The sequence below is a fragment of the Microcaecilia unicolor genome, chromosome 1 (genome assembly GCF_901765095.1).
Source record: "Microcaecilia unicolor chromosome 1, aMicUni1.1, whole genome shotgun sequence".
Taxonomy (NCBI): domain Eukaryota; kingdom Metazoa; phylum Chordata; class Amphibia; order Gymnophiona; family Siphonopidae; genus Microcaecilia; species Microcaecilia unicolor.
Genome location: NC_044031.1, coordinates 258,018,635 through 258,033,196, shown reverse-complemented (window position 1 = coordinate 258,033,196; position 14,562 = coordinate 258,018,635).

Here is a 14,562-nt window from a genome sequence, read left to right as displayed (position 1 = left end):
GGGACGGAGGGACAGAGGGAGGGGGACACTGGAACTCGGAGGGGGGAGGGAGGGGGCCTGGAAATCGGAGGGAGGTGGAGGGGGTAGGGGAGAGATGCTGCACATGGATGGATGGAGGGGGCAGGGCACAGAGGACGTTGCCTGCATATGGATGAATGCAGGGGAGAGAGCATAATGCAGGGGATGGAGGGGACCCTGAAACTCAGAGGGAGGCAGGGAGGGGACCCTGAAACTCGGAGGGAGGCAGGGAGGGGACGACCCTGGAACTCGGAAGCAGGGAGGGGGGACAACAACCCTGGAACTTGGAGGGAAGGAGGGAGGGGGCGACGACCCTGGAACTCGGAGGGAGGGAGGGAGGGGGGGCCCTGGCACACACTCTCATGCTCACACACACACCCTCTCTCTCACAGACACACTCGCACCCAGTCTCACTCTCTCTCTCTGTCACACACACACACTCACACATTCTCTCTCTCTCTCTCTCTCTCTCTCTCTCTCTCACACACACACAGTCACTCTCACACACACTCTCTAACATAGGCGGTCGGTGGCCCAACTGTTTGGGGAGGCTAAAGGGGGCGGGGTTAGGGGTGGGGCCAGGGGTGGAGCTTATCCAGAATTGTCTGATAACACACAGAAAAAAAATAAAAATAAAAGTCACAATTAATACCTTTTATTAAATTTAGATATTAGATATGTTACATATGTCAAAGAATAAAGTGGTTGCTCAAAGCATATACTAACCACAATCGCTCAACTGCAAAACACTATGCACAACTTTGTGCAAAAACACACTCAGAACCTTACTGTACCATAAATATTACACTGGGCAGAACCTAATACACCAATATACCACCCATATGGAAAATGCAGACCGTCAACAATATGAAACAAGGGATCATATCATCACAATTCTTATGTAGAGCCACAAAACACCCTAATTCATGTTTAATGTGGGATAAAATGCCATAAATAAGTAAATAAATATAAACTTCCTAACCCCTGACCCAAATTAACTTTCTACTTCCTGCGACACAGCGAAATATGGACCGTACTAGACTTCTATCACCACCCCCTCTTTATTTCTTTGTTGCTTTATACTTATGTTTCTTACATGCTATTACTATACTATGTATTTGTATTATTGAACCGGAGCCTACTTCTTCGGTATTGTGTAAGCCACATTCAGCCTGCAACTAAGTGGGAAAATGTGGGATATAAATGTGTTAAATAAAAATAAAGTTTTAAGAATATACAGTCAAAGTTTCAAATATGAGATATTAAACGTTCAACAGAGTTTTGAGCAATTTGCAAAGCTTTCAGTAACATAGCAGATGATGGCAGATAAAGACCTGTATGATCCATGCAATCTGCCCAACAAGATAAACTCATAGCATAAGGTGCATATCACATATGCATACTCAATCTTCAGGATATAGACAGAAGGCCAACAAGCAATACACTGCAGTAGTCACAATGTGGAAGAACAACAAAACTGTAAAATTCTACAAAAATTCTCAAAAGACAGTATTCTGCAAAGCAGACATAGCTTTAAAAAAAAAAAAACAGTTTTAATAGTATGTTTTTAAACGACCTTGGAAACACAGAGAAATCAATCAGAACACCAAGGTACTGAATTTCAAAAAAGAATCAGTACTGAACATTCTTCTAGCAAAAAAAAAAACAAACAAACTAGAAAAACAAGTCAGATTTAGTTCGTGACAGAAAAAGAACCTGGGTTTTTTTGGTTTTTTTTAGCAACATTAAGTTAAAACCTATCAGCAGCCATCCATTGAATTCCCAATTTTGCTCTGCTATGCACACCATCCTTTTCCTGAACAAAAAGTTGCATATTATAAACATCAGACAATATGATCCCAGGTACCTGCCTGTGATGTGTGAATGTCTTATCTCAAGTTAGCTATGGAGGAGCACCTGAGCCCTTCACACTACGATCCAGAGATAAGAACTAGTCACACGCGTCCTGGACTCTCCCAACTGCCCAGCAGCACCCGAAATGTTCACACGCTCTCGGGGACCGTCACCCCCCCCCCCCCCCCCCCCCCCCCCCCGCGATCTGTCATCTCTCCCCGATCCAGCAGCACGTCTCCCCCTCCCCCATCAATCCTACCTTCCAGCTCTCTCTCTCCTGAGGTGGGTTCCCCCCGCCACTGACGCCATCCACCACTCTCCTTCTCCATGCAGCATGGGAGCGAGCAGCGAGGAGGCTGACTGACTGGCTGCCTGAGGGCGAGGGGGCGAGGCACAGGACCGCGGAGCGCCAGTGAGAGCCCCGAGCGGGCGGAACTACTGTAATCAGCTGATCGCGTCGTAGGTGAGTCTGTCCGAGCCCCGTCGCGTGTCAGTGTCATCGCGGGGGTTGTGCCACGTGAAACTAGTGACGTCATCAGGCGCTGCCTCCGATCGTTCGGCTTGGGGAGGCTTAGCCTCCCCAAGCCTCTTATACCGGGCGCCTATGCTCTCTAAAACATACACGCTCTGAGGAAAACCTTGCTAGTGCCCGTTTCATTTGTGTCAGAAACGGGCCTTTTTTACTAGTTTAAAATAAATCAATACTACTCTTTTTCTATCCAAATCCAAACATAATCATTCAACATAAAAAAGCTGTTTCAAATATTCAACTGCTACCCATATAGTAAAAAGATTTAACATAAGACATCATTTATCTGGCCTAACTTACACCTCTATTTATTAAGCCACACTAGCAGCTGCTGTATGCTAATGCCAACATAGCCCATTCACTTTGAATTGGCTGTATCGGCATTGCCATGCGACAGCTGCTAGCATAGCTTAGTAAACAAGTGGGGTTATACCACTTGGCAATATAGAAAGTGGCTGAATATTGCCACACTCTATATAGTTGTTCAAAATGCCCTCTCTCCTCCTTTGCTCTACCTGCCATTATGGGGGTGTGAAGAAACAGTGTGTTTTAAGCCTGTAAAATGTATTAGATATTTTCCTGCATTAATTATGTCCTGAAGCGTATTTCTCCTATTTGGCCAGCAGGTGGTATTCCTATGCTTTAAAGCTGTTACAGAGAAATAAGTGTTCTTTTCTTTAGTTTTAGCACACAAACAGGAAGCAAGAAGCAGTATATTTTTGAAATTTTCGTGTTCTGGGCTCTGAATGGCCCGGGAGCTCATATTCATTTGGAATATACTGACTTTTGCTCCAGTTTTAGCCAGGAAGAAGAGAGAGAGACAGATCTCTTTGCTAAGGCTCTGTAAACAGTTACATTTGATAACTTGTGAGAAGCTAATGCCCTGATCCTCCCAGGTACTTTTTAGAAAGTAAACAAATGTTTATACTTGGTGCACCAATGGGGGTTTGTGCTAGTATTCTACAATGGAATTAGCGCACCTTGATGCATTATAGAACTGGTGCTCCCCATGCTGCATTGAGGAACCAAAATGGAGGAGCCACTTTATAGAATACTCATTCCTAAATTTATAGAATACTCATTCCTAAATTATAGGTGCATATTTTACCTATGCACACACTTTCCTTTATAGAATAAGTGCTCTCTGAGTGTCTATATTTAGACACACATTACTCCCTATATGGACAGTTGTTAGGCTTCTCAAGGCAGAAACTGGATTTGTGAGCCCTTGGACCACTGCTGAGGAGCAGCAGTGGCAGGCAAAACCACCCCCAAACCAGAGACAAGGCAGAACAGGACTAGAACCCCGGACTAGAGTTGCAGCTGAGGCAAACAAGCTGGAACAGGCAGAGCAGGAACAACTAGACTTCACCTGTGCTTGACCACCGTTCCCCAGGAGTTGAGCCCCTGGGTGCAGGCGGCCGGCAGGACTTACAGGACAGGGCAGGAACTGGATACCAACAGGATACACACAGGGTCTAGAATACACAAGGGAGGCTAGGCAGAATACTAGACTAGGACTCTCAGACAAACAATACCACACTAGGTAGAAAGCAGACAGGCTCAAGAACAAGGACTGAAAGCTACCAAGCAGCCACTAAGAAAGAAACACAGACAACCAAGAACTAGACAAGGAATACAGACCAGAAACAAGACTAGGAACTAAGCAAATAAAACCAAAGCTAAACTACACACAGACTAACTAGAACCAGACAAGGAACTCAGACTAGAAACTGGACTAGGCAGAAGTGCACAGAGCATACCAACATACCAGGGACCTTAGACGATGCAAAGGCAAACACAGAAGTGTCCAGGTGGTTAATAAAGCCCATCAGCAGCTGAAGTTCAGATGCAGGAATCACAAGGCAGCTACGGGTGCTGTTCAGGCACAAACAAGAAAAGCAAGTCTGGCAGCCCGGAAGATCCGGATCCGACTGGGCTGAAGTCTGGAATGTGTGACAGTCCATAGCAGCCACTGGTTCTGGCCACCAGAGGGCGAGGTGAGCACAGACAAGGAAACAGTCACCATCGTGACAACAGTGCCAGAGCAGTTAGAGGGAATTATTTTGTAGCACTATTCAATAAAGCCAATGAAAATCTACAGATAAGAGGACTTATTTGTATGGCGGCAGCCACTAGAGAGAAGTCTTTTTGAATATCTAGCCCTACATATATGATTATCTACTTTGTGTTAGTATATAAAAACTAGCCACCATTTCACATCATAGAATAAAACATATATTTAATTTCATTGTTGGTTCCATTGATGATCTCATCAATTGTTACGCTCCTTCAAGCAAGAAGACATCTGCATTTGTTTATTGAATTTTGTAATACTGCTATTGTGAAACTCAGGAAGCTTGCTTTGCTTTCACCTCTAATGCAGGCAGTTGCCAGAACACAGACCATGTCAGGTCAAATAAAAGCTGCTTCCTCTTACAATAGACTCTGCTTGGTTTCCATCTGTGGCCTACTACACTGTTTTTTTGTTTGTGTTGCTGATTCCCTCTGGTCTGCTCTTAGTTCCAGGACATTTGTCAGTCTTTACTATGAGGTTGCTCACTTCTAGTCCAAGAAGGCTTATGAAGCATTGACAGTTTGGTTGATTGCATTTTAAAATATAAATGTTGTAATTCACTGTGGCAGCTGCACTGGAGGACTAAGCAACTAATCTTGTTGAGAGCTAAAAGACTGATTTCTCAGCTTCTCACAAAATATCAATTTTCAACATCATTTCAATATCACCATTTTACTCAATTAAAATTTTGGATTACTTCCATGACTTCATTAAACTCTAGCATATGTGTATGTGTGTGTGTGTGTGTGTGTGTGTGTGTGTGTGTGTGCAGCAAAACTGGGATGGTAAACGCTCTCTTTCTCTGGATGGTCGGTCAGCAGCAGCAGGTGGTCCCAGTCGTCCAGCAGGTAAGTTATCTCCAGCCGGGCAAGAGCATGCAAGTAGGTGATGCCACAGATTAATGAGCCTTCATCATGTGGTTGACTTGGGCTAGCTAATAGCCGCTCTTGTGTGAACTGCCCGAGATAACAGCCAGCTAGTTATTATGCTTATGGAAGACCTTCTTATACCCTTTCCTCTGGTTTGTTGCCATGCTGTCTAGAATAAAAAAAAGTCTGATAGTTTCCAGTGTTGTATCTTTGGGGGATCAAACAACTGATTTCTTCTAACCATGAAGTTCCCCAGCTCTGTAAACAGGGTTGTTGAAAGTAACTTTGCCTTGCTCAAGCCTTGGTGTGTCAGCAATGTGCCTGAGGTCTGTGAACAAACCTCTGCTTAGGAACTGACACAGGCCTAAGTCTATTACAAGAAAGTCAGGTTCATAATGCTACATAGTGCCTAAGCAGGGCCTGCTTTGTCTCTTCATCCCTCCTTTTTCAAGGACCTCAACTGGAAAAGGAGCCAAGGGGCTTGAAACACTAGCTAATGGACAATTGTGTATGTGTTCTCACCCACCATGACATAAGTCAGTAGTATAAGCATTCTACAATTAATACAACATAGTATAGATCTAGTGATACAGTGATTAATTAATCTTAGCAATACAAATAATTATAAAAGCATATGAAATGGTATTATGGTTTGTTGTAGGGTTGCAAGGTAATGAAATGACCTCTATCAATTTCCATGAGCAAACAAGTGATGTAAAAACATTAATGACTGTCCATAGAATCCAAATGGCTTACCAGTTCATTGGAAAAGCAAAGTCACTTATAACAAACTCAGGGCTTCTTTTATCAAACCACGCTAGCAGCTCCCGGTACGGTAATGCTGACAAAGCCCATTCACTTTGAATGGACTCTGTTGGAATTGCCACGCAGGAATCACTAGCGTGGCTTGGTAAAAGAGGCTCTCAGTGATGAAATGATGTCAGCAAGGGTGAAGGAAATGTTGGACCCAGCCAGGATCTTTAAGACTTCCAACATGGTGACAGGCCAGCCACCCTTTGGATGTAGAACACAGTTCATCAAAGTACAGGCCAGATGCATGAAGCAGAACTTATAACGCTTGCAACAATTGGTAATAACAACAAACAAATGCTACCAAAAAATACATAAATAAATAAAATATAATGAAATTAAGTTGCTGAAATGTCCATGCACAATACAAGTAATATCCATAATGATAGCTGCAAGAATGTGTCAGCTGTGATCAGTCTCTGATTGTGCAGTGAAAGAAAAATACATTGGATAAAACAAACTCCACTCAGTGTATATTTAACAGTGGAATATAACACATGGACAATACAATGAAGCAGTAAAGTGCAAAATCATACCATAAATGAAAACAAATGTCAGTGATAACCAAACATAATACAGGTGATTTACGACATGACAAAGATAAAACCACACAGTGTATAGAAAACCTGTGTTCTCATTTTGACACTTTGGTGTGGGTAGCATTATTATTATTATTTATCACATTTGTACCCCACATTATCCCACCTTTTTGCAGGCTCAATGTGGCTTACAGAGTAAGGTTATGATAGAGTCAAGACATAATTTAAATACAGTTGATTATAAGCTGAGGTAGAAGAGGATTTAGATGGGTGGATGTTGGGTAGGTTGTGTGAGAAGTGTTTTAGGTGTGTTTTGGTGGATTGGGGGATGATTTGAATCATGTTAATAAGGCAGCCTCATTGGATTACGGCTTTATAAAACTTTATACAGAACCTCTTCCACAAGCATAATAGCTAGATGGCTGTTATCTTGGGCAGTTCACATGAGCGCTGCTATCAGCTGGCCTGAGTCAGTCATATGATAAAGGCTCATCACCTGCTTGCATGCCCTTGTCCAGTTGGGGAGAATTTACACTTAATCATCTCTCTGACCTCATATGCAACTTTCTTTAAATTAGTCCCCTTATTTTCCAACTCCTCTTACTCTCTTACGAATCTTATGTTCCATCTTTGCTTATACCCTAAGCTGTTTATTAAAATGTTCTATTATATGTGGTGTTGATATTGTAAGTAGTATACTACACGCCATACTTTGTATTGTTATTTGAATATTTTTATTGCTGTAATTGTCTATTGCTTATGATTGATTTATTCTTACTGTACACTGCCTTAAGTTGTACAGTTGTGGGAAGTGGGGTTTGGGGGGCTCAGCACACAAGGTAAGAGAGCTATGCACCTGGGAGCAATTTCTGAAGTCCACTACAGTGCCCCCTAGGGTGCCCAGTTGGTGTCCTGGCATGTCAGGGGGACCAGTGTACTATGAATGTTGGCTGCTCCCACAACCAAATGGCTTGGATTTGGTCATCTCTGAGATGGGCATCCTCGGTTTCCATTATCGCCGAAAATCGGGGACGACCATCTCTAAGGACGGCCATCTCTAAGGTCGACCTAAATGTTGAGATTTGGGTGTCCCATCTTGTTTCGATAATATGGGTTTCCCTGCTCCTTCGCTGGGAAGTCCTCAGGAAAACCTGGGCGCCCCGTTCGATTATGCCCCGCCACGTATGCAAATGTATCTATACTTGTAGCTACCTAAACATTATGGTTCTATCCAAGCTTGAAACAGTCTTACAAACTAATTGTGTTTCACTTTATTTGTACACTGATGTATTATGTCAGCCAAAATGAAAGTGAGAAAAGAGAACAAAGTGAAGTCATGTTTTTTACTTTCCTTTTTTCTCTCATTGCCATGGCAAAAGATAGACAACATCTCCTCCAGGATGAAAGGTGAAGGAATGCAAAAACATTGTCTGACTATAGCCAGACAATTTGAGTGCCATTTACAGAATTGAGTCCTATGTGCATAAATGTTTAGAGTAGTGGCATTTATAGGCTTATGTATGCACATATATAGGTGCTACCCTATAAATACCTGCTTAACTTACATAATGTATATTCACAAGGTGGGTGACATTCCGCCTTATTTTCGAAAGAGAAAAACGCCCATATTTCGACCCAAATCGGGAGATGGGCTTCTTTCTCCCGTGGGCGCCCAAATCGGTATAATCGAAAGCCGATTTTGGGCGTCTTTAACTGCAATCTGTCACGAAAACAGCCAAAGTTGACAGGGGCATGTCGGAGGCGTGGTGAAGGCGGGACTGGGGTGTGTTTATCGGCCAAGGAGAGATGGGCGTCCTCGGCCGATAATCGAAAAAAGAAAGGCGTTTTTAGCGCGAATTTGGGTCACTTTTTTTGGACCCTTTTTTTTCCACAAACAAGTCCCAAAAAAGTACCCTAAATGACCAGATGACCACCCCTGACTCCCCCAGTGGTCACTAACCCCCTCCCACCCAAAAAAAAAACAACTTTAAAAACTTTTTTTTCCAGCCTGTATGCCAGCCTCAAATGTCATACCCAGCTCCATCACAGCATTATGCAGCAGTTGTTAGTGGGCGCAGTGGACTTCAGCCAGGTGGACCCAGGCCCATCCCCCCCTACCTGTTACACTTGTGGTGGTAAAAGGGAGCCCTCCAAACCACCCCCAAAACCCACTGTACCCACATCTAGGTGCCCCCCCTTCAGCCATAAGTGCTATGGTAATAGTGTAGAGTTGTGGGCAGTGTGTTTCGGGGGCTCAGCACCCAAGGGAAGGGAGCTATGGACTTCAGAGGTAGTTAACTGGGTTTTTTTTAATTGTTACAAGTGCCCCCTAGGGTGCCCGGTTGGTGTCCTGGCATGTGAGGGGGACCAGTGCACTACGAATCCTGGCCCCTCCCATGACCCAATGCCTTGGATTTGTTTGTTTTTGAGCTGGGCGCCTTCGGTTTCCATTATCGCTGAAAAACAATACCGCCCAGCTCAAATCTGCACAAATCCGATGCATTTGGCTGGCACAAACCGTATTATCGGAAAAAAGATGGACGCCCATTTTTTTTCCAAAATATGGTTTGCCCCGCCCCTTCACGTACCCTTTCTCAGAGATAGACGCCCATGGAGATGGGCGTTCGCGTTCGATTATGCCCCTCATTGTGGGTAGAGCTTGGGTGGAACATGGGTCGATCTCTAACTTACATGCATAGTTTACAGATTACTGTAAATTCTGTGTGTTTCTGCAGAACTCAAGACGCTTGCCTCATGCTTATGGATGAGATAAGTGTTTGCACCTAAATGTTAACTGTGTAGTTAACCGTGTGTATACTTGGTTAGGCTAGTATTCTATACAGCAGGGGACACACCAGGCCAGTCTGGGTTTCATGATATCCATAATAAATATGTATAAGTTACTTATAACTTGAATTCCAAAGATACTTTATTAAATATCTCAAATACACATAAAATACCCTTCCCCCAATATTAACCATGCACTCTTCACATTCATTCCAATCCAAAAATAATACAATCTACTGACAATCCCTCTGTTGCTGGAATTTCGCTATCAAAATACTACAAGTATGTTATCTAGTGGTTTATCCTTTATACCAACTCAATATTGTAATCCTTTCACTATGAGACAACATCTACATAATCTTTTTAGGAAATCAAGATGAAAAATGTTTTTAAAAAAATCAGACAGATATAGAGGCTTCTAGGCTTTCTCAAACCTTCTCTCAGGAATATCATTTGCCTTCCACATGGATCCCTCTGGGACCCATAGATGCTATTATAAATACCTTTCAATAATGGGTGTTCAGGGATGTGGAAAAATTAGAACAACAGAGATTATATATACAAGGATATTTTTCAAAAGATTGGCCGAAAGACATAAAAGATTTACAAATGGATGACACTATAGTGATATCCCATGATGATGAGGGAGGCAGTATAGTGATTCAAGATAGGGTGCAATATTTAAGAGATACAGAAAAACAATTAGGAGACAGATCCTACAAAAAAATTTCAAAAAGAAGTTCATACTCTATTACAGAAAGCAAGGTATTATTAATAGTAAAGAACATAAATATCTTAATAGACAATTTCTGGCTGTACCTAAACTGTATTTCATACCTAAGAGTCATAAAAATGTCAATGAACCCCCTAGACACCCTATTGTTAATGAGAGAAGATCATTATTGGAGCCCTTATCTCAATTTCTAGATTATCATTTGTGTTCTGATGTGGTTAACATTTCCTCGTATGTAAAGGATTCCACTTATTTATTACAAATTTTGCAACAGATTAGCATTAAGAAGACTCATACAGTAACTTTGGTTACACTTGATGTGAATGCATTCCTGAGAAAGCAGCATTAATGATGATAGAATGGATATTAAATACTATGGAAGAATCATGCCCATCAATTGAGTTTTTGAACAAGGTAGCAGAACTAGGTATTATTAAGAACTACTTTACCTTTGAACAAAAATATTTTCTTCAAACTCAATGGGTAGCGATGGGGGGCCATGGTGGCCTTTACAATAGCTTACCTATATATGGCACAATATGAACAATCTTATGTGTACAGTAGTAAATATCAACCATACATTTTAGGATGGAAATATCACATAGATGATTTGCTCTTGATATGGAGAGGAGATGCAGAGATGCTGAAGGAGTTTCTTCAGCATCTTAATAAGTGTGATCAAAATATAACATCTAACAGCGCAGATAAGAGGATCTGGAGGGTAGCTTTATTACTAAAGCTTACCATAAACCAATGGATCGAAATACACTTCTGCACTATAAAAGTTACCATCCTAGTCCATTGAAAAATAGTATACCGGTAGGCCAATTTTTGCACATAAGGCATTTATATTCTAAAAAGGAAGATTTTCATAGTCAGGCTCAGGAAATGAGCAATAGATTTAAACATAGAAGCATAGGAGCCATCTTTTCAAAATTATTGAGGGTGCTAAACCCAACAGAAATTACCTCTCACTGGACACAGACAAGGAGTTTGTTCAATATTGGGGGTGTCCCACAGCACCCACAGAGCTGGCTTCTATGCATAGAGGGTATCCACGGTCAGTGATTCATAAAGCGATGAAGAGGGCATATAACGCACACAGCTCTTGGTTGATTCATCCTCAAGAAAAAGTAAAGAATGGCCAGCTGGTAGTCCCCAGATGCCTACTCCAGGACCGGCTGGTGGACCTCGGCTACCTCTTCCTCAGCCAGCTAATGGTTCCCGGCTCTCTCTTCCTCGGCCGACTGGTAGTCCCCAGTTGCTTCCTCCTCAACCGGTTGGTCTCTAGCTGGAGGGTGTCCTGGGTGTGGAAACAGTTGGGAGGTCAGATGACGACATCCTACATAACTTGCATTGTGGTGCAGCTGGCTGATGGGGGGCAGGACATGAGCAGGTGGCAACAATTAGATAACAGAGCAGGACTGTGGGTTCAATACCCAAAGTGGGTGTTTGTCATAACAGTTTTATTTGCCCTGCTGTTGTGGCTGCATTGTGTTAAGTAGGTTGTCTAGTGGACCACACCAAGCCCTTGGTTATTGGTGGATGGTTGTGGGCTGGGTGCAACATATGTGGGGTTTGTAGGCTTAATCTAAGGAGGGTAGCTGCATCTTAAGTTCTGGATTCAGAACAGAGGTGTTTTAGTAGTGCTCTGGTTGTGGTACTTACGTTTGGCACAAAAGGGCCTCCATCATTAATCAAATGAGCACTGGTTTCTTTTGACGTATGCACCAATACTAGCATCAGAGAGATTCCACTTCATGGTATACTCCAAATCTCCAGCAACACATAAGCTGGTACAGACGGGGTTCAGATGACAACCCTTCTTGCCTTCCCTAACATTATTGTGTTTACGTACCAATTGTACAATCCTCATCACATAGGCTGTGACAGAGAGCAGCAGGCAGATGGGGGGTGTAGGGCCCTGGGGGAGGCATAACATGGGCAAAGGTGTATGTCAGCTGAGGTGGCCATGGGAGCGAATATTGCATGTTGGCCTTTCTGTGCAGTATGTGCCAGGATGTAGGGATAGGCAGTGGGGTAAACTTTAGGAAGCTGTTGCCACCAGTCCAAGCACTATTAAGCCAGGGGCCAGGATAAGGGGGGGGAGGGGTGTAGGTTTATGCAGTCCCTCATAGGTTATGGACTTGGGATATTGCATACATTTAGATTTCAGCAATGCCTTTTTTTCCTCTCCATTCTTTATTTCTCTGATATCACATTTTTACTGATGTCACTTGATTTGTACTGAATGGAAGATAGTCACTTAAAGTTATCCCAGACACTCCTTCATTTAAAATATTCATCAGGTATTATGACAGTATAATGATTCATTTATCAAAATTTATCAAACGGGGATCTTCAGATTGTCAACTGCTTCCACCATCCGGGAACTATGCCTCAGTATTTTAGTGGTGTTGCTTACATCGTCATTGATCAACCCGTGATTTTCTATTTTTCTACAAATTTTTTTTTCTTTTTTACATTGTCATTACAACTTCTCATTTACTTTAAATTCAATATGCTTCAGGATTCAATACCAACCAATTCATGATGACTTTTTATAGAAATTAACTTTTGTGCTATTATTTAGCTTTTAAATGTATTTCAGCAACGCTTTTCCTCCCAACTCAAACCTCCGCCGACATGGCCAGGGTTCGATATTCTTCTTCAGGGAAGAGGCATGCTGGGGAGAAGAATATATTGTCATTTAACTGAAATAACCTATCGAGCATATCGCTACCTAAAAACACAAAACATTGTGATCCTACCGTCACTGTGTATGTTCCTACATACAAAGAGAAAAAATGGCTGCAGCGTCTTAGTCAGCCACTCTGATTTAAATAGGTCACAGCTGATCGTAAATCTCCCATCCTGATTGGGCTGCTTGATCCTTGACAATCTGAAGATCCCCATTTGATAAATTATGATAAATGAATCATTATACTATGATAATACCTGATGAATATTTTAAATGAAGGAGTGTCTGGGATAACTTTAAGTGTGTATTTTGAATTAGTCCCCACACCAGAAATATAAAGGTCTATAACATTAGATTGAATGGAAGATAGTGTCACACACTGCATTGTTGAGACTGCAATAACATGAATGGTGTATAGTACATGAATAGTGTTGTGCTTCAGGGCAGCAATGCTGGACACTTACCTTGCTAGGATGTCTCTTATTTGTCTCCATCTTAGGGGCAGATGGTGGTAATATTTGAACGGTACCTTAGGCACAGGAGCACCAGCATCTGTGTCTCCTGGATAGAGAAATGGGCTCTCTCTTGAGAGATGTGTTTACTTTGTGTGGGTCATTCTTCAATGTGCAGAGTTTTCTATAGACATGGTGCACATCTACACACTACCGCAATAACATCTCGCTGATGTTTTCAGTTGAACGTTTTACGTTGTATTTTTGAGCAGCAGAGGTGTTTTCCACCTCTCTTGCAGGATGCTTTTCTTGTAGATGTTAATTTAGGATATTTTCAATTTTCTATAACCGTTCATGTATTTGTTTGATAATACTCCTTTTATTTTGGGCATTTTAAGATGAACATTATATCGAAAATGCCCCTCCACATAACTTTGTAAGTCGAAGTGCATTGAAAATATGCCTCTTAGTCTCTCTGCTATGGCCTTGTCCTCCTTGAGTGCCCTTTTATCCTTCCATTATCTAGCTGTCAGCTGATTCTTTTACTTTATTTTGTGATTTTGTCTTTAAGGAAAGCAGGGATTAATAGGGAGTGGAGTTCAGACATAAAAAATGGAGTGAATGGAAACTGAATTATCTAAAATGTCATGCCAGTTATAAAATCTATGTGAATGCTGTGACAAAGCTTAGAAATATGAACCGAGGTCTTTTGAAATATCTATTGACCTATCACCTGAAATTTGGAACAACAGAAAAAAATGATTCTATGGAGCAAATCAACTGCCAATGAGAAACAGGTCTTTATTAATAATACCCTGCTAGCTCTAAAGCCAAAGTCATCCATTTTATCTATGCAGGGAATCTATGATCAATTATGGGGGAATTATCAATGAGGGCTACCGCTAAGATGTGTTATTATACTGTTAACCCTAGTTATTAGTAACTAGGTCTCATTGCATATAATGGGATCTGTGGTAAAATAGCACCAGTTAGTGTAAAACTAACACATCTTAACGGCAGCCCACACTGATAACTACATTCTTAGAGAAATATGCAAAAATTCCACACAGCTGGAGAAGTAAAAATAACATTTCAATTCATTGAATGCAAAAGTAGCATTCTTAATTCTGAAGTATTCAATGCAATCCAGCAATCAGCTTTCCACACACTCATAGTTCATGAAGATAGAGATA